The sequence below is a fragment of the Chiloscyllium plagiosum genome, unplaced genomic scaffold, assembly GCF_037043375.1.
Source record: "Chiloscyllium plagiosum isolate Xiang-an unplaced genomic scaffold, Cpla_swu_hap1 HiC_scaffold_20, whole genome shotgun sequence".
Classification (NCBI taxonomy): Eukaryota; Metazoa; Chordata; class Chondrichthyes; order Orectolobiformes; family Hemiscylliidae; genus Chiloscyllium; species Chiloscyllium plagiosum.
This window is the reverse complement of record NW_028270158.1, coordinates 70,359,640-70,384,797: the sequence shown is the minus strand read 5'-3', so window position 1 is coordinate 70,384,797 and position 25,158 is coordinate 70,359,640. Positions and strand designations below refer to the sequence as shown.

General features: G+C 43.1%; 1 protein-coding gene across 8 annotated transcripts in view; it reads left to right on the top strand.

The window, feature by feature from the left end:
- The window catches only part of LOC148146656 (putative G protein-coupled receptor 139), a 216,243-nt gene that overhangs the window by 40,744 nt on the left and 150,341 nt on the right, over nucleotides 1-25,158 (top strand). For 2 of the 8 annotated variants that reach the window (XR_015760646.1, XR_015760650.1), the window contains exon 1: nucleotides 13,074-13,150. The exons of 2 other annotated variants lie outside the window; for them this stretch is intronic. The gene's annotated coding sequence lies outside the window, so the exon portion shown is untranslated. Of the gene's footprint in view, nucleotides 1-1,815; nucleotides 1,928-2,835; nucleotides 3,261-5,990; nucleotides 6,106-13,073; nucleotides 13,151-25,158 lie in introns of those variants that run through there. 4 more of the 8 variants (XR_015760652.1, XR_015760651.1, XR_015760647.1 and 1 more) reach the window with 4 other exon arrangements.

Here is a 25,158-nt window from a genome sequence, read left to right as displayed (position 1 = left end):
CTTGAGTGTATTATCAAGGGAGAAATAGCAAGGCATTTTGATAGAAATCGGAATTTGATAGAGGACGGTGGGAGTGGGGAGAAGGTAGCATAGCAGGGCAGAGGAAATGACCTGGGAGTTGCAGTGGGAGAGGGACTCCCTGAGATTCTTGTAGAGAGAGGAGGAAAACTTCTTCAAGGCAGGCATCCATGCAAGAGGATTTGCAGTAGGGTTAAAATCAACGAGGTAAAACCTATGACTGCAGATACTGAGAGATAAGCAAGAGAAGGGTGGGAGCGGGGAGAAAGTAGCAAAGCAGGGCAGAGGAAATGACCACCACCACCCTCCTCTAGCTTATCTCTCCACGCTTCAGGCTCACTGCCTTTATTCCTGATGAAGGTCTTTTGCCCGAAACGTCGATTTCGAAGCTCCTCGGATGCTGTCTGAATTGCTGTGCTCTTCCAGCACCACTGATCCAGAATCTGGTTTCCAACATCTGCAGTCATTGTTTTTACCTCAAGCGACTGACTGTGTGGAGTTTGCACGTTCTCCCCGTGTCTGCGTGGGTTTCCTCCCACAGTCCAAAGATGTGCAGGTCAGGTGAATTGGCCATGCTAAATTGCCCGTAGTGTTAGGTAAGTGGTAAATGTAGGGGCATGGGTGGGTTGCGCTTCGGCGAGTCGGTGTGGACTTGTTGGGCCGAAGGGCCTGTTTCCACGCTGTAATGTAACCTAATCTAATCTATATGGAAGTCACATTTAGGCAAGACAAGGAAAGCATGGGAGATTCACTTTTTGAAAGTACAATTGGGCAGAAAATTTATGTTGTCAACTGACATGGGCTTCAATGTCAGTATTACTGTCACCAGATTTTACATTCCGATATTTTATTAATTGTTGTTAACTTCCACCAGCAGTCAGTGCATTAGCCTGGTCTGGAATGGTAATCCAGTGACATTTCCACAACAGCACATTCTCCACATGGCGACCTATGGAAAACCACACTGAGCTGGTTATTTCTTTGCTGCTTGACATCTCTGGCAGAAAGAACCCTCACCAATTTGATTGTCCTGATGGGACTGAGGGGGTGGTAATTTGTCGGCTTGTAATTATTCCCCTCTTAGGGGATGGGACATAGTTGAATAATTTTTTACATTGCCAGGGAGATGTCAGAGCTGGAGCTGGAATGACACAGCGTCCCCAGGGACATGGCTTGTTGTGCAGCACAAGTCTTCAGTCCTTTTGCAAGAATGGTGTCAGGGACCATTGCCTTTGTCGTGTCTAATATGTTCAGCTGTTTCTTCATCTCACGTGCAGCGAATCAAATTGGTTGAAGACTGGCATCTTTGATTCTGTGGGCGTCATTCAATCAACACGTCTGCCTGAGGATGGTGCAGACACGGCATCCTTGTCTTTTACACTGATGTACAGGAAGGTTCCATTCTTTCGAGGAATAGACTCAGCAATAGCTGCTGAGATTTTAGTCTAACAAACCCAGTAATGTTCAGGTGATCTGAGTTCGAATCCTGTTACAGTAGATGATGGAATTCAAATCCAATGCATGTTTGGGATTAAGAGTCTAATGATCAGATCATGAATCAATTGCTGATTGTAAAACAAACCCATCTGATTCCCTGATTTCCTTAAGGAATGGACAACTGCCATCCAGATCTGCTCTGGGCACATGTAACTCCAGACCCACAGCAATGTGTTTGACTCTTAACTATCCTCTGGGCAATAAATGATGAGCTAACCAGTGACGCCCTAATCCCATTGAACAATGTTGTTTATAAATGATATTTGTGGAATCCTCTTTTAACGTCAGTTTTTTTCCCTAGTTCAACTCCATTTCTGACTGGATGTGGCAGTACTGTGGAGCTTCTATCGGATCTGTTTGCTTTGTATTCATTTCTCCCTCTCTACCAGATATTAGTCCTGCTGTTTGGAATGTAAGTACAGTGGTCACGTGCGGTAGCTTTAAATGGATTGTCATCAGTTTTAGGTATACATGGTTCTGACCGTAGCACATTCCCCAACTCGTCTCTGAAACATCGATCAGCTTAATTGGACTGATAGACTGAGGGATTATCCTGGGCATAAAGTTACATATTTTGATTCAATATAATTCTCCTTCTGTCCAGCTGTGATCGGCAGTACCACATCAATTCCCAGTTTTGAGCTGCAACTTCTGCATTGCAATTCAGCTGTCCATCCCCAAGTTCACATCGAGACTCATTCACCCATCACCCCATGACCTACTCTGGTTTCGGATGTGTTAACACTTCCATTTTCGTATTCTCATTCTTCTGAGCGTTTGTCCATGATGTCACACCTCTTAACTGTCATATTCTCTAAACCCCTAAATGTATTCCGCCGGGCAGCATCTTAGGTCCGTGGTTAGCGCTGCTGCCTCATAACACTACGGACTCAAGTTCGATTCCATCCTTCGTCAGCTGTTTTTGTGGAGTTTGCACATTCTCCCCTTGTCTGCGTGGGTTCCTTCCAGTTGCTTCGGTTTCCAACCACAGTCCAAAGACGTGCAGTTTAGGTGCATTGGCCTTGTTAAATTGCCCATAGTGTTCAGGGATGTGTAGATTGGGTCCATTAGTCAGGGGTAAGTGTAGGATATGGGAATAGGTCTGCTTGGATTCGTCTTCAGAGAATCGTTGTGGGCTTGTTGGGCCGAAGCGTCTGTTTCCACACTGAAGCGATTCTAATTCTAACATTCATATGGATCTTTTCCCTTCCAGTCGTGCCACCTTCGGTGTTTAGATTGAATGTGTTTCCCTCTGTTTCTCTCCATGGTCTTCATTTAGAACTCTGTAGCGTCAATGATGCCAGTCTTATGTCATTTCAGAACCAACGAATTTCTACATCTTGCGTTATTGTTCACTCCCCAGTGTATGGCGCTCCAGGATGGACAGGGCATTTGAACGGCTTGGACACACCTCTTTCAAGCTGTTCAAAACCAGAAATTGCTGGAGAAATTCAACAGATCTAGCAGCATCTGTGGAGAGAGAGAAACAGAGACAGTGTTTGAAGTCCAGTGTGACCCTTATTCAGAACTGAAAAAAACTCCTTAATCTCTTGACAAAAGTGATCGAGGGATAATGAGAAACAGAGCATGTGGAGATGCAATGCCACAAAGGAATGAGCTTTTAATTGTGGTGAAAGAGAAACAGATGTAAAATGAGTGTAAATTAAAGTTTAAATGGGAGTAATGGGTTCTCTCTATTGAGTGCAAAATAAACAAGTCACAGACAAGGTCATAGGGAAACCAGGAAGCAGAATTTATGAAAAATAGAGAACAGCCATAATGGGGTCAGGCTGTGCAATTATGGAATTGAATATTAACTCCTACAGGCTGTAATATACCAAAGTGCAAAGTGAGGTGCTACTCAAGCTTGGGTTGAGCTTCTTTGGAACATTACAACAGTTGAGGACCGAAAAGTCAGCATGAGAACAATGTAGGTTATTGGAATGGGAAGCAACATGAAGGACAGGATTATTCCTACAGACAGAGTGGAAGTGTTCCTTAAAACAGTCTCTGTTTGATCTCCCAAGTGTAAGGGAGACTGCATTGTGAGCAGCAATGACAGGAGACTGCATTGAATGTATACAAGTGGAATGCTGCTTCAACTGGAAGTTGTGATTGGTGCCTTGGATAGTGAGGAGTGAAGAGGTGAATGGGCAAGTGTTGCACCTTCTGCAATTGCATGAGAAAGTGCCATGGGGGAGTGGGGAAGTGTTCAGGGTGAAGGGGGTGTCATCGAAGGAATGGTCCCGGTGTAATGCTAACAGTGGATGGGAGGGGAAGATGTGTTTGATGGTGTAGTCCTGCTGGAGGTGGTGGAAGTGGCAGAGGATGATTCCATGAATTTGGATTCTAGTGCAGTAGGAAGTGATGACAAGGGGAGATATATCATTGTTCTGGGAAGGAGGGGACGGAGAGACGGCGACACTGTGGGCGATGGGAGAGTGACAGCTGAAGGCCCTGTCCACCGGAGTTAGGGGATTTCTGGTTTGAAGAAAAAGGAGGACACATCAGAGGCAGCTCACTGGAATGTGGCATCATCAAACAGAAACAACAGAAATGGAGAAACTGGGAGAATGGAGTCAGCCTCCGCTGATCGTGTATTCAGCCACATGCAGAAGTTCCTCCTGAATGATTGAAAAGAACCAAACATTTAGATTGAGGATTTCTGTCTCACATCTGGTCTAAAGAGGGATGAGGAAATAAACCCAGAGGAATGTCAGTGGACATACAGGAGCAGACATTCAAGCAGATATCCCATAACACTCAGCAATTATTGTTTCTGTTCAAAATAGAACGACTCAGAAGAAGATGAACCGCCCGTGGTTGACAAAATCTGTCAAGCATACTATTCAATCGCAAATTCACGAGCATTAGTGTGTGCCCAGATTTAGGGTGCATATTTCAGGGACAATGAGCAGATGCTGGGCATGAATGTCAACTGTGCTGCCTGAATTATCCCCAGAAACCCCTGCCATCGCTGCTCCATCCTCTTCCCTGCTCATCTCCCCTTCCTGATTCCAGGCTACCCTATCCAATTACAGAGCACATTGTCTCACATTATGGTTCCTATCTGAGGCTTTTTGAACAGGTATACCTGCCCTGCACTAGCATCAAGCTGTGTTTTGTGCTGCCACTTTGCCTCTGGTCTCAGTGTGACTCGGCCTCTATGTTCATGTAGTTTTACACCTCCCACTCACACGTCATTCCGGAACATTTCCTTCTTGGATTAAACCTTATTGAATCCACACCTTCCACCCCACCACTTTTGCACTGAATTCACACTGTGATCCAAATTTCAACAAGTATACTCAGCCTTCATCTCACTCTGCTAAAGGCAACTGCTTGCTTACCGTGTGGTATAAGAATTTCCTTTCTTACTTGGATTTGGCTAGACATACGCTTTCTGTGTAGGGATCATCACCCTCTTTCGACAAAGGAATTTAAGTGTTTGACTTCCCAATGGCACTGATAAGGGTATTACGCTGTCTTAGTATTGTCACTTTGAGAAAAAAAAAATCACAGAATAAAGGTTCGTCTGTGTTGTTTACCTGTCATTTTGAATATTGTTTCAAATTTGCAGTGCTTCCAATTAAATGCTTGTTCTTGAAGTTAGTATTAGATGGAGTGGAGGAGGTTGAAAAGTGACGTTATAGAAGTTTATAAAATCACGAGAGGCATCGATTGGGTGGAGAGCCAAGGGGAGGGGTAGCGGGGATGGGGGGGGAGGTGTAGTTCAAACATAGAGTACATCGCTTTAAGATGAAAGGGATAAGATTTAAAAGGGCCAATGGTGCAATTTTTTCACATATAGGGTGATTTGTGTATAGAATGAACTACAAGAGGAAGAGTGGTAGATAAAAGTACAGCTGCAACATTTAAAAGACATTTGGTCAAATATATAAATGGGAAACGTTTAGAGGCATATGGGACACGTGAAAGCATATGGGACTAGTTTAGTTAAGCATGGACAAGTTGGACCAAAGGGTCTGTTTGTGCCTGAATGTGACTGTATGAATCTAGAAAGCGAGAAAAGGGGGAACAAAAGATATCATGTAAGTAAATTGGCAAGAAATATAAAAACAAGCATCATAAAATTTTCTGTGCATATATAAAAAAGTTCAAAATGAGTGTGTGACCTTAGGTAGAAATGAAGTCTGGAAAGTATATTGAGGCCATTTGGAGGGTGTGACTGGGGAACTGGCTACAGGGAACAGGCATAAATTACACCCGTACTTTGCCTTGTTCCTCACAGGGGAAGGCACTGTAAGTATGTCAATGATATAAACAAACTGTTAATAGGAGGTAAGTTTCTAAACTGTCTCTAACAAAAGGAAAAAGGTTTTTTGACAAACGGACAAGAGTAAGGGTAGACCGATCAGCAGTAATTCATAGTTGTTTTTTTTAAGTGGTTACAGAATGACTGGTGGTACTGTGTGAAAGATTCCATAACTCTCTAGATTTCAGGAGTATTCCAGCGAAACTGGAGAACCTCCAACGTGGCGCCTGTCTTCAAGAAAGGAATTAGACAGAAGGCAGGAAACATTTAGCCTTACCATTATTACTGGGAATCTGCGAGAGTGTATTATTAAGGTAAGAATTGAAGGGCATTTAGAAAAGCATAGTTTTGTGAATGGGAAACTATATTTTGTCTGCAAAGTTATTCTGAGATTCCTGAAAATGTAACATGCGGACTTGATAAAGGGGAACTGGTAGGCTTATGGCTTTCCAGAGATCTTCCACAACAAATCACAAAATAAAGGTTCTTACACAAGACAGAAGCTCATAGTGTTACGGACAATGTATTAGCATGGGATGACGGGTGGTTAACACAGAAATTGGAGGGTCAGGATTAATGGATCGTTACGATAAAGATCTATCTACTGGGGTATCACAAATACCAGTCCGATGGCATCAGTTAATTACAGTCTATTCTGACAGCCTGACGGCGGGAGCTGCATGCAATATACATCTGAGTTTGAGGATGACACTGCGAACCAAAAGGCAGGCAGTTATTTAATGAAGAAGGCCATCAACAAAGGAGCAGTGAAAAGGGATTGGAGTGTTCCTGTGTATGAAACATAAAGTCAGCTTGGTGTTGCAGCAAGTAACTAGATTGATACAGTACGCAGGTTCCTGGGATGAAAGGGTTGAATTATTGAATACATCTAACATGGTGAGGCGATTATTCATTGTGCTTGAAATGAATGAGCGTGATATTACTGAAACGTAAAGGATACAGAGGGGGCTTCACAAGATAGATGCTGAAGAATATGTTTCCACACCTAACCAGAGTCTCGAACTCAGAGACAGAATAAGGGATATCGATTTGAAACTGAGATACAAAGAAATGTCTTCTTTCAGAAGGTCGTGAAGTCTGAATTTAATTAACCCAGAGAGTTGTGAAGGCTGGGTCACTGAATGGTTTTACAGATAGGCTGGATTGGATTTTGACATATCAGCGAGTTGAGGGATATGAGGGGTTAGCAGGAGAGTGGAGTTGAGCCCTGGAGGTTGAGAGAACGTCCCCTCCATGGTGACCTCTGTCAGTGTGGGGAATTGAACCTGCGCTATTGGCCTCCCTCTGCATCACAAACCTGCCGTTCAGCCAACTGAGTGGAGCCTGTGTAACTGTGTCAAACCGAAACACTCACAGACAAAGGGCAAGAGAAACTTTCATAACAAGGAAAAAGATGCAATTTAGGTAACGGTCAAGGTACCAGCTGAGGATAACATTGTTCTCTGCTGGAAATTTTGGATGCTATCTTGAGCTGAATGCAATAAGGTGACACAAGCAAAATAACCAGAATAATAACTTTGTTTAGCTATCGACAACTATTAAATAGCAGTATATTTCTGATTGGCCTGTTTGAGGGATGCTTACTATTGCATGAAAGTAGAAAGCTGATGGGAGCTATTGGTAGGAGAGTCCGTCCCCATGGGAAATGCCTAAGGAACACATGCATAAGAAACCCAGGATAAAAATGCCTGAGTGTCGTCTGGTCAGTGACAGGACGCTGGGGGCTGAATGACTGAAAGTTCCTTTAACATGGATCTCAGGAGACAGTTAGATCACTCCCGATCTTATAAAATGTTAGAGCACATTTGAAGGACGGAATGGCCTCATGATGGATTTCAATTTCGTGTGCATGTAATTTTAATTTTTAAAAAACACACTGTTCCTTCCCCTCATGTTTTCCACACTGGGGCACTGTCATTCTCCTGAAACCGGGAATTGTTTGGAACATTATCTGGAACATTTCATAATCAGCACTCTCCAGAGCATTCTATAAATGAGTGGGGGTATCACAAAGGCTAGAGAGAGGAGGAGGAGGTGCTGCCTGCAGCAGTGAGAATGTTGGAGCATGAGCCTTGTTCTGAGGTAGGTGCTATAACAGATGTACAGTGAGTGTGAGGGAGCAGAGAGAATACAATGATCCTTATCCTGATAGAGTGGGGAAGGTTATTGATGCTTGTCGTGTATTGCTGGACATTTCTTCAGACCACAGAAACTGCACTGAGCTCAGACCATGCTTGGTGGGTCCTTTGAGATGGATATGGGCCAAGTACAGGAATATGGAGTCAATGTGGACTGACATTTTGGTCGGAATGGACCAGTTCTGGCTGAAGGGCCTTTCTCTGTGCAGTAGGATTGTGCGACTGTAAATGAAAATAGTTTGGGATATAGACGGGGTGGGGGGGGAAGGTGGCGATGAGAAGAGAATGGTCGCCCTCTCTATTGCCCCATCCACCAGGACATCAATGCCCCTGTCGACAAACCCGTGGTAAAATTGCCCCTTATGGATGGATAGAGCTCTTAAAGATGGTGGAATCAAGGATTACGGGGATTAGGCAGGAACAGGATACTGATTGTGGATGAACAGCCAAAATCATAATGATTGTTGGTGCAAGCTCGAAGGGCCGAATGGCCTGCTCCTACACCTATTGTCTATTGTCTATTATCTATTGTCTTATCTGCCATGCTTGGCCTCAACTGGGCAGGGCATCTCCGAACTGAGAAAGTTCAATTATTTGCCCACTAGCGTTTATTTTTGGCATCAGTGTCAGGGATCATGGAATATCCAGGGATTTCCGGCGATGGTGAATACCTCCAACCGTGCTGAGTGGGCAAATCAGGCTGGCATGAACGACAGGGACACCATGCGGTGGGGCGGGTAGTGAATGAGGTGAGTTCGATAAGATAGGACCAGGAAACTAGCTCAGTCTCATCCAGACAATCGCTCTGTCACTCAATGAAAATGACACTGAGAGAAATTAGTGTTAGATTCAGCGCAGAGTCAAAGACTCTGCTGACCCCACTCCCAGGTACAAAGCTGCAGAACAAATCCTAATCCAAAACTCTCCACCATCTGAACTCACACCAATATTCCATTCACCCATCATTCCTGGTAATGTTGGCTTATGTTGTCAGATGCTATCGACATAACTACATTAAGAATTCTGAAACCTGTGAACATATCTTTCCATGACATTGTTTCTTAACCACCGCCACCTCCCGCCCCCCACCCCCCGTCTATATCCCAAACTACTTTCATTTACAGCCGTACAATCCAACTGCACGGAGAAAGGCCCTTCAGCCAGAACTGGTCCATTCCGACCAAAATGTCAGTCCACATTGACTCCATATTCCTGTACTTGGCCCATATCCATCTCAGCCTTTCTTATCTATGCGTTTTTCGAACAAAATGCAGCGAGATTTTGTAACATCGAGAAAGGCATCAAGACAAATCCCGCTGAATTTAACATTCTCACTACGGTGCTCAGTTTATACAGAAACAGTTTGACTGCAGCTTAGATCAAAGAAGAAGAAGGAAACATTGGTGTAAGATGTGCATGGAAGACAATGCTGCAGGGAAAACTTTGGTTATGTTATAAACAGGAAATTACATACACAAGAATTTGCAGGAAAACCTCAACAGGTCTGCTTGCATCTGAAGGAAGAAAGTCGAAAAGTGTGGCCCCAGAAGAGCACAACAGGTCAGGCAGAATCCAAGGAGCAGGAAAGACTATGTTTCAGTCATAAACCCTTCATCAGGAATTCATTTTAGAATTCACTGCATTTGCAGTTGTCACTTTCTCGCAATCCTTTGTCAGAAGAGAGCAGAGTCAATGTTTCAAATCTGGGGAGTCTTCATCAGAACAGTATTGGTTACCGATCTCCAGTGTATACAGCTTTTTGTTTTATTTTAAATCAGCAATTATCTTGCATGCTGTAGTATTAATGAAACACTTGATCTGGAAAGGAGGGGAAGGGGTGAGGGCAGCTGTGCAGGCAATGTGTCAGTCACAGCTTAAGGCCCTGTCCGTTAGAATGTGAATTCTGTGGTGAAGGTTAAGGAGGGCTTGACAGAGGCACCACGTTGGAATTCGACATCATCTGAACAGGTGTGACAGATCCAGAGAAAGTGGGAGAAATCAGTCACTAACTCTGATGGTCGTTAGGTGGCAAAGTGGCTAGCAATAGTGCCTTAGAACATAAATAACCTGGGTTCGATTTCATTCTTTGTGTCGTGTTTGCTTTTTCTCCCCGTGTTTGTGTGGGTGTCCTTCGGGTGCTTGGTTTTCCTCCCACAGTCTAAAAATGCACAGGATTGGTTCACTAAACTTCCCCAAAGTATCCAGGGAAATGCAGGTTAGGTGGATTGTCTAAGGGAAATGTAGAGTCACTGGAGTAACGTATGGGTGTGTTGGTCAGCATGTTATTTGGAGGGTCAGTGTGGACTCGATGGGCCATATGGCCTGTGTCCACACTGCCGGGTTTCTATAGTTTCTATTTAGCTGTCTGTGTTTGGAAACACCTCCCAGGATCCTGCCTACAAGTGCCGACCCAATTTGGCTCACAAAAATGTTACACCATCCTTTTGTCTGACATTAACTCCATCAGCCACTCCTCGGCACTTTGGCACATCTTATCAGGGTCCCGTTTTACTCTGAGTTAATCATCTTTACTGCCCACTACCTCACCAATGTTGGTGTTACCAGTAAACTCACTAACCGTTCTGACTAATATTCACATCCAAATAATTTACATAAATGACAAAATCCATTAGATCCTTATGGTGCACTGCTGGTCACAGGCCTCCAGTCCAAATAAAGTATGCTGCACCAGCATTACCTTCATCTCTTACCTTCGAGGGAAGTATCTACAGCTCTCCCTGTATTCCATGGGATCTAACCATGCTTAACAATTTACCACGTGGAACCTTTTTGAATGCCTTATTAAAGTCTATATTCTATTCCACAGTTCTATTTTTGTGCCTTCATCAATCTTATTCGTCACTTCTTCAATAAACTAAATCAAATTAGTGAGACAAGATTTCCCACACGCAAAGTCATGTTGACTATCGCTAATCAGAATTTACCTTTCTAAACACACGTAAATCCTGTCCCTCAGAATCCCCTCCAACAACTTACCCACCAATGACATCAGGCCCACCATCTATAGTTTCCTTACTTTTCCTTACCAACTGTTCTTAAATAATGGCACAACCTTACCTGTGGCTGTCTATGATAAAGAAAATCTCAGCCAGATATCAAACAGTGACTTCCCTAGCTTCCCGTCAGATTCTCGGGCACACCTGATCAGGTCATAGAACACAGATCAGTGCAGCACACTACAGGCCCTTGAGCTGTTGATGATGTGTCCGCAGTTTCTCCTACTCTAAGATCAGATTAACATATGTGGCTTTCATTGTACTAACGTCCAAGTGCCTATCCAAGAGTCACATAAAAGGTCAGAGGGAGTTATGTACCTTAATGCATTTTAAGATGGCCAGCTCCTCATCTTCTGTAATATGGACGCTTTTGAAGATATCACCATTCATTTCCCCAATTTCTCTACCTTCAATATCCTACTCCAGAGTAAACACTGATGCAAAATACTTATGTAGTATCTCACCAATCTCCTGTAGTTCAACACATAGGTCACTTTTCTGATCTTCAAAGGACCCTGTCCTCTCCCTAGTTACTCTTTTGACCTCAATGTATTGATAGAATCTCTTTGGATTGTCCCTTACCTTATTTTCGAAAGATATCTTATGCCCCCAGTTTACCCTCCGGATTTCCCTCTTGAGTATTAGTCTACAGCTCTGGTACTCCTCGATGGATTCACTCGATCCCTCCTGTCTGTACCTATCATATGCTTCCGTCTTTTTCTTGAACAGAACATCAATTCCGCTTGCCATCCAGCATTCCTGACCAACCTTGCATTGCTCATGAACCGGAACATACTCTATCTAAAACCCTGTAATCTCATTTGTGATGGCCTCCCACTTTCCTGTCACGAGCTTCTCCCAAGCAACTTTTGAAATTGCCAATATAAAAAGTTCAAAGTTGGCCTGATTCAATTTAGAACTTTACCATTTATTTCAGGGCTGTTCTTCTCAATAAGTATTTTAAAACTGTTAGTTACTGCATAACAGGCTCAAGAAGCAGAATGGTCTCCTCCTGTCCCTCTGCAACAGACTGGAGAGGCTGATGGCCTCTTTCTGTCTCCCTGTAACAGGCTCAATGGGCTGAATGGCTTCCTCCTGTCCCTCTGTAACAGGCTCAATAGACTGAATGGCCTCCTCCTCTCCATTTGCAACAGACTCGAGAGGCTGAATGGTCTCGTCCTATCCCTCTGCAACAGACACATAGGGACAGAATTACCTTCTCCTGTTCCTGAGCAGTAGTCTCAATGCTCTTAAAGATGTCACAAGGAGCAGCACTGCACAACACCAATGGGCAATAAATAGTGTACACTGTTTTATTGTCTATGGAAGTGTCCCCACTCGTCACCTTATGCGGCCGGTCTGATTATTTATCTCTATCTCTCTTTATAAACAGTATGTAATATAAACAGTCCTGCAGTGTTCTTGCACTACTCCTACATACAGGGAAGAAAGAATAAGAAGATTGAAAGATTTATGGTCCTTCCCTAAGCAACGCCCATCTCTTCCGCCCAGATTGAGTAAATGTCCCCTTTTATTGGGATAGGAAAAGTTATGAAAGGAAGGGGTTAACTGAGCCTTTTTGTTTAGTGACGGCGATTAATGCCAGTCTCCATGGATTGTAATCATCCTACTGGAAGGGTTCCATCTTTTAATGATAAATGGGTTCCGTTGAATGTGCTATTCCACAGTACGAGTGGGAGCACCACCGACTGCATTAAAAGAGATCGGCAGCTCAAGAGATGTAGTGGGGAGAGATCAGAATCTGAGCACAAGTGTCTGGAATGTTCCAACAATGAATCAAAATCTGAGAACATTAGACTGGAATGTTCCAACAATAGATCAGAATCTGAGAACATTAGACTGGAATGTTCCAACAATAGATCAGAATCTGAGAACATTAGACTGGAATGTTCCAACAATGGGTCAGAATCTGAGAACCTTAGACTGGAATGTTCCAACAATGGGTCAGAATCTGAGAACATTAGACTGGAATGTTCCAACAATGATTCACAATCTGAGAACATTAGGCTGGAATGTCTCAAGAATGGACAAGAGTTTATATTGGGATGTTTGGCTTCTTTCTACATATTATGATCGAAACCCATTATGGCAGCGGGTACCATATGCACTTTACATTATTCAATATTTTTATTATCCAATCCTGGCTTTCGTTGGCGTCCCTGGTAAGTTTCAATGTTCAGTCATTAATTTTATAAATCATGATTGACCATAATGCTGTCCTTTCATTGACTCTACTATCATTGTCGCTGTTATTGTTTCTGCTGAGACTAAATTGAGATGTTTACTTTACAAACCACTACTAACTGCAGCAATGAACTTGTTAATTCACTCTCTCCCTCCTTGCGTCTGGCAGTGTTACTCATGGGTGTCTATGTTGACCTGTCTTGTTTCAACTGTGAAACATGATTCATTTTATCACTGCCCTTGCTGCTTAAATATTGAAAGCATTGAGGTCACTATGTTCTGTTCTGTTCTGCTTACAGATTGCATTTCGTCCCTCTGACTACATCCCATCCCCGGCCAATACTGAGCTGAAAAACACTGGCATAGTCTGCACAGCTCCCCATGCTGGGCAGATAGTCCGCCTTACTGACCAATACACTGGCACGGTCTGCACAGCTCTCCATGCTGGGCAGATAGTTCATTTTCTAAGCAATACATTGGCATAGTCTGCAGAGCTCCCCAGTTAGTCACACTGCCCTGTCTTTTTCCCCATATTTCACCAATATGGCCTATTTATATCTTAATTATCTGTTTCTATCTTTAATGTGAATTTTTCTGTCCTTCCGTATCTTTCCCTGGCTTTGAGTTTTGGCTCCCTAATGTATCGAGTGCTGACATTCTGAAACTCAGAAACAATAAAATGGTGTGTGGGGGAAGTTGTTCACTTTCCCGTGTGTCCGATGTTCCATGTTATAAATGCAATCCTGCAGTGCTCTTGCACTACTCCCACACACATCGGATAAAGAAAAAAAAGCTGACAGTTTAATGATCCATGTTGGACAGGAGGGATTCAGCAGTTTTGACTCACGTCTTTGAAACTTAGTCTGAAGCTGTCCACTGAACACCTGTGTTGGTCCCTCTCAGCTGATCGTGTGGTCAGTAGCACGAGGAAGCCCCTCGAGTATTATTGTAAAGGGGCAGGCATCGAACTTGCGTCGGAGGCTGAAAGGTGACCTTATAGAGGTTTGCAAAATATGACCGGCATGGATAGAGTAAATAGGCAAAGTATTTTCCCTGGGGTCGGGGAGTCCAGAAAAAGAGGGCATAGGTTTAGCGTGAAAGGGGAAGGAGACCTAAGGGGCAACTTTTTCACACAGTGTAGTACGTGTATGGAATTAGCTGCTCGAGGAAGTGATGGAGGCTGGTACAATTGCAACATTTAAGAGGCATTTGAATCGGTATGTGAATAGGAAGAGTCAGGAGAGATATGGGTCGGGTGCTAGCAGGTAGGACTAGATTGGGTTGGGATATCGGGTCAACAAGGACGGGTTGGACAAAAACGTCTGTATCCATGCTGTTCATCTGTGTGACTCTATCACTCTATGAAAATCTTCTTACTGACTCCTGTTATTCAAAAGTTAGTGGAGGTGTTGGGGATGGTGTGCTGTGAGCTGCCCCAGACTTTCAGGGAGAACTGAGGATCTTGAGACCCAACTCTGGATGGAGCATGGGGACTGTAGTTACGGTTTCTGGGTCTGTAACATGAACAACAAATGGAGCAGAGGCTGCAGAGTGTGGAAGCTCTGAAACCAGAGCGTTAATTTGTGTGGGGAAAGGGATCTGCTAAATCTGTCTGTGTCTTAACGAGGACACACATACCTGACACCCTTGCATGCACATGTACACACACACACACGCTCTTTCTCTCTCTCACACGCGCTCTCTCTCTAACTCTTCCCCCACCCCCGCGCACACACACTCTGCATTTCTCACATGCATACACGCATAAATCTGTGGGGTGAATTTGAATTTGCAGATTTGTATTTGCAAATGCATTCAATTTTGTTTAAAAAAACACGCACTTTGCAGACAGTCAGTCAATGTGGCATTTTATAACTTTCTGCTTGGAACTAAAACCCGTCTGATTCTAGAGTACAACACAGACGGACTCCAAACAAGATCTTACCTGGCTTTGTTCCGGGTAGGTCACACCTTCGCAAACATAATAGATTTATTTGCGGAAGTGAAAATTGATAGTCAGCAAAAAGCTGTAGATGTTATATAATGGACCTCGGTAAGGTTTTTGATGAGGTAAGCTGACGGAGAAGGTAAAGGAAGGTAAGTGATTACTATATAAAGAACTTACCTCAACGCCAACGGTCTTTTCGCAACAAAGAGTGGCGGGAGCTGGGCGGAAGTTCAGACGGAGCGCAAAGCCGGTCGGGAAGGTAAGTGATTACTATAAGAAGCAGAGACTGATGACACTGCCAGTTCGCAAGGCGGCCACGTTTGTCAATCAAAAGTTGCCGCAGAGGCAGAGCGGAAGAGTCGGACATCGCCCAGAGCCGTGATAATAGGGGACTCCATCGTGAGAGGAACTGACCGGGGTTTTTGTGGCAGCAGACGGAATTTAAGGATGGTGTGTTGCTTTCCTGGTGCTAGAGCGAAAGACATCGCGGACAGAGTGCAGGAAATCCTCAAGGATGAGGGTGAAGAGCCAGAGGTGGTGGTACATGTCGGCACAAATGATGTCGGGAAGAAGAGGAGGAACATACTACAGCGAGACTTCAGAGAACTAGGAAGAAGGCTGAAAAGCAGGACGTCCAAGGTGGTTATCTCCGGTTTGCTTCCAGTTCCTCGGGCTGGTGTGGCCAGAAACAGGGAGATAATGGACTTGAACGTGTGGTTGGGGAACTGGTGCAGGAAGCAAGGATTCAAGTTCTTGGATCACTGGGGTATATTCTGTGGTAAACATAAATTCTACAAGAGAGACGGCTTGCACCTAATTAGGTTAGGGACCAGTATTCTGGCAGGCAGGTTTTCTACTGCAACACTGCTACATTTAAACTAAGTAGCGGGGGGGAGGGGACAAGCTGGATGTTTAAAAAGGAAATTGAAGGGAAAGTTAGAACAAGAGAAGTCAAGAAAGACAACTATATTAATGAGGCAGAAAACTCGGAAAGGCATCATGCTGTAAGGTTGAGTGAAATAAGGGTTGATGGGAAGGGTGAGAGCAGTAACAAATTAAAAATACTATACATGAATGCACGAAGCATTAGACATAAGATGGATGAGCTTGAGGCTCTTTTGGAAATTGGCAGATACGATATTGTGGGGATAACTGAGACGTGGCTTCAAGTGGACAGGGCCTGGGAAATGAATATTCAAGGATACACGTGCTATCGTAAGGACAGACTGACGGGCAGAGGGGGTGGGGTGGCCTTGTTGATAAGGGAGGATATTCAGTCCCTTGCGCGGGGGGACCTAGAGTCAGGAGATGTAGAGTCAGTGTGGATAGAGCTACGAAATACCAAGGGTAAAAAGACCCTCTTGGGAGTCATCTACAGGCCCCCAAACAGTAGTCTGGATGTCGGATGTAAGTTAAATCAGGAGCTGAAATTGGCCTGTCGCAAAGATGTTACTACAGTTGTTATGGGGGATTTTAACATGCAGGAGAATCAGGATGGTATTGGGCCACAAGAAAGAGACTTTGTGGAGTGCCTCAGAGATGGATTCTTAGAGCAGCTGGTGCTGGAGCCGACCAGGGAGAAGGCAATTCTGGATCTGGTATTGTGTAACGAACCAGAATTGGTCAGAGACCTCGAAGTGAAGGAGCCATTGGGAAGTAGTGACCATAATACAATAAGCTTCAATCTGCAATTTGAGAGGGAGAGGGTACAGTCGGAAGTGACAGTACTTCTGTTGAATAAAGGGAATTATGGAGCTATGAGGGAGGAGCTGGCCAAAGTTCAATGGTGCAATACCTTAGCAGGGATGACCGTGGAGGAACAATGGCGGATATTTCTGTGTATAATGCAGAAGTTGCAGGATCAGTTCATTCCTAAAAGGAAGAAAGATCCCAGGAGGAGGCATGGGCGGCCGTGGCTGACGAGGGAAGTAAAGAAACATATAAAGTTAAAAGAGAAAAAGTATAACATAGCTAAGATAAGTGGGAAAACTGAGGACTGGGAAGTTTTTAAAGAGCAACAGAGGATTACTAAGAAGGAAATACGCAGAGGAAAAATGAGGTACGAAGGTAAACTGGCTAAGAATATTAAGGAGGATAGTAAAAGCTTTTTTAGGTATGTGCAAGGCAAAAAAATGGTTAGGACAAAAATTGGGCCCTTGAAGACAGAAACAGAGGAATATATTACTAGGAACAAAGAAATGGCAGAGGAATTAAATGGGTACTTCAGATCTGTGTTCACTTGGGAAGACACAAGCAATCTCCCTGAGGTAACAGTGGCTGAAGGACCTGAACTTAAGGGAATTTATATTTGCCAGGATTTGGTGTTGGAGAAGCTGTTACGTCTGAAGGTTGATAAGACTGCATCCCAGGGTACTGAAGGAGGTGGCTTGGGAAATCGTGGATGCATTGGTGATTATTTTCCAGAGTTCAATAGATTCGGGGTCGGTTCCTGAGGATTGGAGGGTGGCAAATGTTATACCACTTTTTAAGAAAGGTGGGCGAGAGAAAGCAGGTAATTATAGACCAGTTAGTCTGACCTCAGTGGTGGGAAAGATGCTGGAGTCTATTATAAAGCATGAAATTACTGCACATCTGGATAGTAGTAACAGGATAGGACAGAGTCAGCATGGAGTTATGAAGGGGAAATCATGCTTGACTAATCTTCTTGAATTTTATGAGGATGTAACTATGAAGTTGGACGAGGGAAATCCAGTAGATGTAGTGTATCTGGACTTTCAGAAAGCTTTTGATAAAGTCCCACACAGGAGGTTAGTGAGTAAAATTAGGGTGCATGGTATTGGGGGCAAAGTACTAGATTGGATTGAAAATTGGTTGGCTAATAGGAAACAAAGGGTAGTGATAAACAGCTACATTTCAGAATGGCAGGCAGTGACCAGTGGGGTACCGCAGGGATCCGTGCTGGGACCACAGCTTTTTACAATATATGTTAATGATATAGAAGATGGTATCAGCAATAACATTAGCAAATTTGCTGATGATACAAAGCTGGGTGGCAGGGTGAAAAGTGATGAGGATGTTAAGAGATTACAGGGTGACCTGGACAAGTTAGGTGAGTGGGCAGATTCATGGCAGATGCAGTTTAATGTGGATAACTGTATGGTTATCCACTTTGGTAGCAAGAACAGGAAGGCAGATTACTACCTAAATGGAATCAATTTATGTAAAGGGGCAGTACAGAGAGATCTGGGTGTTCTTGTACACCAGTCAATGAAGGCAAGCATGCAGGTACAGCAGGTAGTGAAGAAGGCTAATAGCATGCTGGCCTTCATAACAAGAGGAATTGAGTATCGAAGCAAAGAAGTGCTTCTGCAGCTGTACAGGGCCCTGGTGAGACCACACCTGGAGTACTGTGTGCAGTTCTGGTCTCCACATTTGAGAAAAGACATTCTGGCTATTGAGGGAGAGCAGCATAGGTTCACGAGGTCAATTCCTGGAATGGCAGGATTACCTTACACTGAAAGACTGAAGCGACTGGGCTTGTATACCCTTGAGTTTCGAAGATTGAGAGGGGATCTGATTGAGATGTATAAGATTATGAAAGGATTTGACACTCTGGCAGTAGGAAACATATTTCCACTGATGGGTGAGTGCCGAACCAGAGGACACAGCTTAAAAATACGGGGTAGACCATTTAGGACAGAGCTCAGGAGAAACTTCTTCACCCAGAGAGTGGTGGCTGTGTGGAATGCTCTGCCACAGGGGGCAGTGGAGGCCCACTCTCTGGATTCATTTAAGAAGGAGTTGGATTGAGCTCTCAAAGATAGTGGAATCAAGGGTTATAGAGATAAGGCAGGAACAGGATACTGATTAGGAATGATCAGCATGATTATATTGAATGGCGGTGCAGGCTCGAAGGGCTGAATGGCCTACTCCTGCACCTATTGTCTATTGTCTATTAGAAGTTGTAATTGCAAGGGGTCCAGGGTCTACGAGCTAAATGGATGGAGAACAGGCTAGGCAGCAGCAGACAGAGAGTAGCAGTGGAAGGGAGTTTCTCAAAATGAAGGACTGTTCTGGGTGGTGTTTCACAGGGTTTAGTGCTGGGACCGCTGTTGTTTATGATATACATAAATGAACTAAAGGAAGGTAAGGTGGTCAGATTAATAAGTTTGCAGATGGCACTACGATTGGTGGAGTAGCAGAAAGTGAAGGGGAATGCAACATAAAATAGATCGATTGTAGAGTTGTGCAGAGAAATGGCAAGTAGAGTTCAATCTGGACAAATGTGAAATTATGCATTTTGGAAAATCCAATTCAAGAATGAACTATATGGTAAATGGAAAAAAGCCCTGTGCAAAATTGATGTACAGAGATCTGGATGTTCAAATCTATTGTTCCTTCGAGGGGCAGGTATATAGATTGGTCAAGAAGGCATGCAGCGTACTTTGCTTCCTGCATTCCACCATTTTAAAAAGGGCAGAAAAGAGAAAGTGGCGAAGTACAGACCAGTTAGTTTGTCATCCACAGGAGGTATTCTGTTGGAGTATATTTTGTACAAGAGATGACAGGTCATGTTACAGTTGGCTATGGCTTTGATTCGACAACATTTGGAATAGTTTGTAGAATTCTGATCGCCACCTTTCCAAAAGGATGTGGATGCTTTGGAGAGAGTGCAGAGGAGTTTCACCAGGATATTTCTTGTAATTGGAGGGAACAGGCTATGAAGAGAGGTTTGGTAGATTAGGATTATTTTCACTCGACTGACTGAAGTTCGGCGGACCTGTTTGAGTTCTACAAAATTATAAGAGGTATAGACATGGTGGATAGCAAGACGCTTATTCAATTTCTCATGGTCAGGAATTCAAGATGAGAGGGAAAAGGTTTATGGGAGATATGTTCAGAAAGTTCTTTACATAGAGACTGGCAGATGCCTGAAACGCAATGCCAGCGCAGGTGGTAGACATGGTCACGATAGCGCCATTTAATATGTATATAGACAGATACATTAATGGGTCGGGAGCAAAGGGATACAGATACTTCGAAAATAGGTGACAAGTTTAGATAGATGATCTGGGTCAGTGCAGGCGTGGAGGGCCCGAAGGGTCTGTTCATGTGCTGGATGTTTTTTTCTTCTTGGTAAATACTGGCGCAAAGTGTCTGTCCATATTTGAAAGGAAAATGAAAACAAGGCCAAAGGTGGCACAGTGAATGTGTGGACAGGATGATTTATTGTAGAGAACAGAAAATGGACAGGGAGGTGAAACTGTTACATTCTGTCTGCCTTCACGGACGAAGATCCAGAAAATATCCCAGAAATACCATAGGACGTTTGTAACTAAACAGTAAAATCATTCATACTAGTGACATGGTAGTATATGGCAATATACCTGGATTGAGGATTGATAAATCTGACAAACCAGATGTACTTCATACTGCAATTTCAGAGGAAGCATTAATACATAGATGGATTATATTGTGGATGAATGTATATTTTCGTATTCAATTTGAAAGGATATAAATGCATTCCAGCGATTTAAGAAGGGAAGAAGAAGAAGAGTGGAAAACTACAGACCAGTTTACGTGTCACCTGCAGGAAAAAAAATCTTTTGCAATCTATCATAACGAATGTGATATTGGACACTGGGAAAGGAAAAGCAAACATCAGGAAAATTATTCTGCATTTATGAAAGGGAAGTTATAATTTACAAACGTTTTGTTTGAAGATATATCTTGTAGACCTAACCATAGAGAAGCAAAGGATGCGATATAGTCAGCTATTCAGGAGGATTTTTAATCAACACACATAGTAACTTAGCAGAAAACATTAAAGAAAAGGGTATTGGGAGGAATATAAACAAACAGGGAAGGTAAAAGTTAAGTTTGCTTTCATTTAAAGGGAATCCGAATACAGACGATGAAGGGTCAACTAGACTCAAAGCGTTAACTTGCTCTCTTTTCCGGATGCTGTCTGACTCATTGTGGTGTCTAGCATGTGTTAGTTTCCGTTCAGATTCCAGCTTCTGCAGTAATTTGTTCAGATGAACAGTAAAAACATTCTGCACTAGTTACACAGACTGCTGGCGAGACTGTACCTGGAGCTGAAAAATGTGTTGCTGGAAAAGGGCAGCAGGTCAGGCAGCATCCAATGAGCAGGAAAATCGACGTTTCGGGCATAAGCCTTTATTCAGGAATGCTTATGCCCGAAACATCGATTCTACTGCTCCTTGGATGCTGCCTGGCCTGCTGCCCTTTTCCAGCAACACATTTTTCAGCTCTGATCTCCAGCATCTGCAGTCCTCAATTTCTCCTAGACTGTACCCGGAGCATTGTATACACTTTTGATGTCTTGATCTAAATAAAATATACTGATCCCATATACTGAATGGACATTCTCCAGATTAATCCCTCAGATAGCAAGGTTTTCTGCCGACGAAACTTGGCCTGAGATCAAGGCGGGAATCTGTTTGTGAATCTGGTGAACATTGATAGAATGATATATGAGAGCTTCAAATCTGTTTTACTTGGGAGAAGGAGGATGCAGAGACAGAATTCGAGAAGATGGGCTGAGAAGCTCTTGAGCAGATTGATGTAAGATGTGTACAGGGATTGATAGTTTTGGCTGGGATAATATTGGACACGTCCCCAGTTCCTTCTCAGTTACATCTCAGGCTGCTGTTGTAGTCAAGGGATGAAAGGCGCTGATGAAAATGTTTAAATACAATCTGGTCACAGGTAAGGTGCCGAGGACTGGAGAACACCCTTTATGGGAAGGGCTGTAGAGATTAACCAAGGAACTACAGACCAGTGAGTATCAGATCAGTGTTCGAGAAACGACTGCAGAAAATAAGTGGCTGTCGAAGACTGTTTGTGTGTCAGTGCTGTATCCCTTATTATTTGTGGTATTCATAAATGATATAGATGAGAACTGAAGGGGCATGGGGTGAATGTAATAATTAGGTTTGTGTCTGACACATAGATTACTCGGGTGGTTGGCAGTGAGGAGGAAGGTCTTGCGTTACAGGAAGGTACAGATGGAATGGTCAGATGGGCAGATCAATGGCAGATGGAATGTAACCCTGATAAATATGAGGTGATGCACTTTGGAAGAAAGACCAGACAGGAGAGGACTCAATAAATAGCAGCAGAATCGCAAGTTCAGAGGGTGCTTCTCCACACATCCCTGACTGTGACGGGACTGGGTAATAGATTAGTTAAGAAGTAATTGGAGACAGCAGGCATAGCCTTTACTAATCGAGGCATAGATTACAAGAGCTGTATAGCACTTTGGTGAGGCCAGAATGGAATACTGTGTGCAGTTCAGGGATCCACATTACAGGATAGATGTGATTGCACTGAAAGTGGCGCAGAGGAGATTCAACAGGATGTTCCCTGGGATGGAGCATATCAGCTTTGGAGGGAGGCTGGATAAGCTCGGGTTGGTTACTTTGGAGCAGAGAAGACTGAGGGGAACGTGATTCAGAAGTGTAAGATTACGAACAACATGGATAGGTTGGATAGACAGCAGCGGTTCCTTTAAGTCACAGGGTCAAAAACAAATGAGCACGCTTTTAAAGTGAAGGGTTTGAGGTTTAGAGAGGATTTCAGGATGGTTTTTCACCCAGAGGATGTTGGCGTCTGGAATACATTTTTTGAGAGGGCAATTGTTGTGGGTCATCGCACAGCCGTTAAAAGATACGTGGACAAGCACTTGAAGTATCAAAACACTCACGTCTATGGGCCTGATTTATGAAAGTGGAACTAATGTAGATTGTACTGTATTTCTGAGTGTACAGAGATTGCTTCTGTGATTGTATGGCTGTGGAAGATCAATCACTGAGCAGCCTAAGACAGGAAATGGTGGGTTTGTGAAGCATACATTAAGAAGAGTGAAATGTAAAAACTTCTCAACATACAGTATACCAAGGTTAAATGTTAGAGAAAATCATTGTATCTTCCTTACAGGCTGAAACCAGAGAATAGGAAAATGGCAGGACTATGACGCAACCACTTCTGTTCTGCCTTCACAAAAGAAAACATTTCAAAAAGTAAACTCCAAGCACTTCTCAGTACACTGAGAAAAAGTAAATAGAATCAAATCTGTACATAAACAGTTTTGGAGAAATCATTTTGACTGAAATATGATAAATCCCCATGACCTGTTAATCTTCTCGTTGATTACTAAGGGTGGTGGCCAAGGTAACAATGGATACTCTGTTTATCCTCTTCCAAATGCTTGATGATTCTGGAACTGAATTCACAGATTTGACAGCAGCAAATGTAACCCCAGTATTTCTGATGGAGGCAAGGAAACAGAGTCTGCTTAGCACCAAAAAAGCAATCAGGACAATACAAGAGTCTATTAGAAAGGACGCATTTTCAGGGAACTTAGAAAATTACATTAATGTAAAAGTAATGAACATAGATAAAGTCATTGCCGATTTATTAAAGCCAATCATATTTGAGAAATTGATTGGGAAATAAATTATGGCGCAGCAATGGATACACTGAATTTGGATTATCAGAAACACTTTTGATGAAGTCCCAACTCTAGTGTTGTGACAATGCTACTCCTTTAACATGTTTATTCCGCTCTTGTTTTATTTTACATGGATGTCTTAAAAGCAGCGGATCCACAAAGTCTGGGTTTGACTACTTGGGAATGCTTTCAAGTCTAAAATAATGAGGAGCAAGGTATCGTAGGTCTTGACATGTACAATGAGACAGGAATAATTATTCACATCATACTGAAGGAGTGATCACAGTATGGTTGAATTTAGAATGCAGATGGGGAGTGAGAAGATAAAATCCAATAACAGGTTGCTGTGCTTCAGCAAGGGAGACTACAATAGAATAAGGGAGGAGTTGGCTAAAGTCGCCTCAAAACAAATACTTCATGATGGGAGAGTTGACAAGCAGTGGAGAATTTTCAAAGGAGATTTATAATTTCCATGGCAAAAGTATATTCCAGTGAAAAGGAAAGACTCTAAGAAAATGGGTAATCTGTCAATTGTGTCTAAGGAAATAAGGGACGCTATCAAATTGAAAGAGAAGGAATGCGACAGCAGAAAACTAAAAGATTGGGGAAAATATTAAAGGTCAACAGAAAGCCACAAAATGAACTATTAAGAAAAGTATGATAGAACACGAGAAGAAAAAAAAAACAAGTACAGGATATAAAGATAGATAGATGATGGTATATACCATAAATATATAAAATTTTTAAAAATGACTCATGTAAATGTTGGTCCTTCAGAGGATGGGAATGATCATTTAGTCATAGGATATGAGGAAATGGCCGAGACATTGAACAGATGTTTTGTATCTGTCATCATAGTGCAGGACACCAATAGCATGCTAGTAATTGCCAAAGAGATGGAGGTAGGTGAGGACCTTGGAAACAATCATTATTATGGAAGAGATCGTGTTGCGCAGGCTAACGGAGCTGAGGGTAGGCAAGTCTCCTGGCCCTGATGGAATGCATTCCAGAGTTCTAGAAGAGATAGCGGGAGAAATAGTAAATGCAATTGTGGCAATTTGTTAAAATTTGCTGAACTACAGGGTATTCCCAGCAGATTGGAAAACAGCAAATGTGACGCCACTTTTTTAAAAAGGAGGTAAACAACATATGGCGAATTATAGACCAGTTAACTTTTCCTGTGTAGTGAGGAAACTGTTTGAGTGTATTATCAAGGAAGAAAGAGCAAAGCATTTCGATAGAAATAGTCCCATTGTGCAGACGCAGCATGTGTTCATGAAGAACAGGTCATGTTTAACAAGTCTTTTGGAAATCTATGGAGATAATACGAGCAAGGTGGACAACGAGGTCCCAGTGGCTATGGCGTACCTAGATTTCCAAAAGGTTTTCCACAAGTTGCCACACAAGAAGCTGCTGCATAAGAAAAAGGTTCATGACGTTACGGTAAAATTATTAGCATAGAGGATTGCTGGACTAACAGGAAGCAAATTGTGAGTTTAAAGGAGTGATATTCTGGCTGGCAATCAATACCTAGTGGTGTGCCTCAGGGTTCGGTGTTGGGGCCACAATTATTCACAATTGATATAGATGATTTGGAGTTG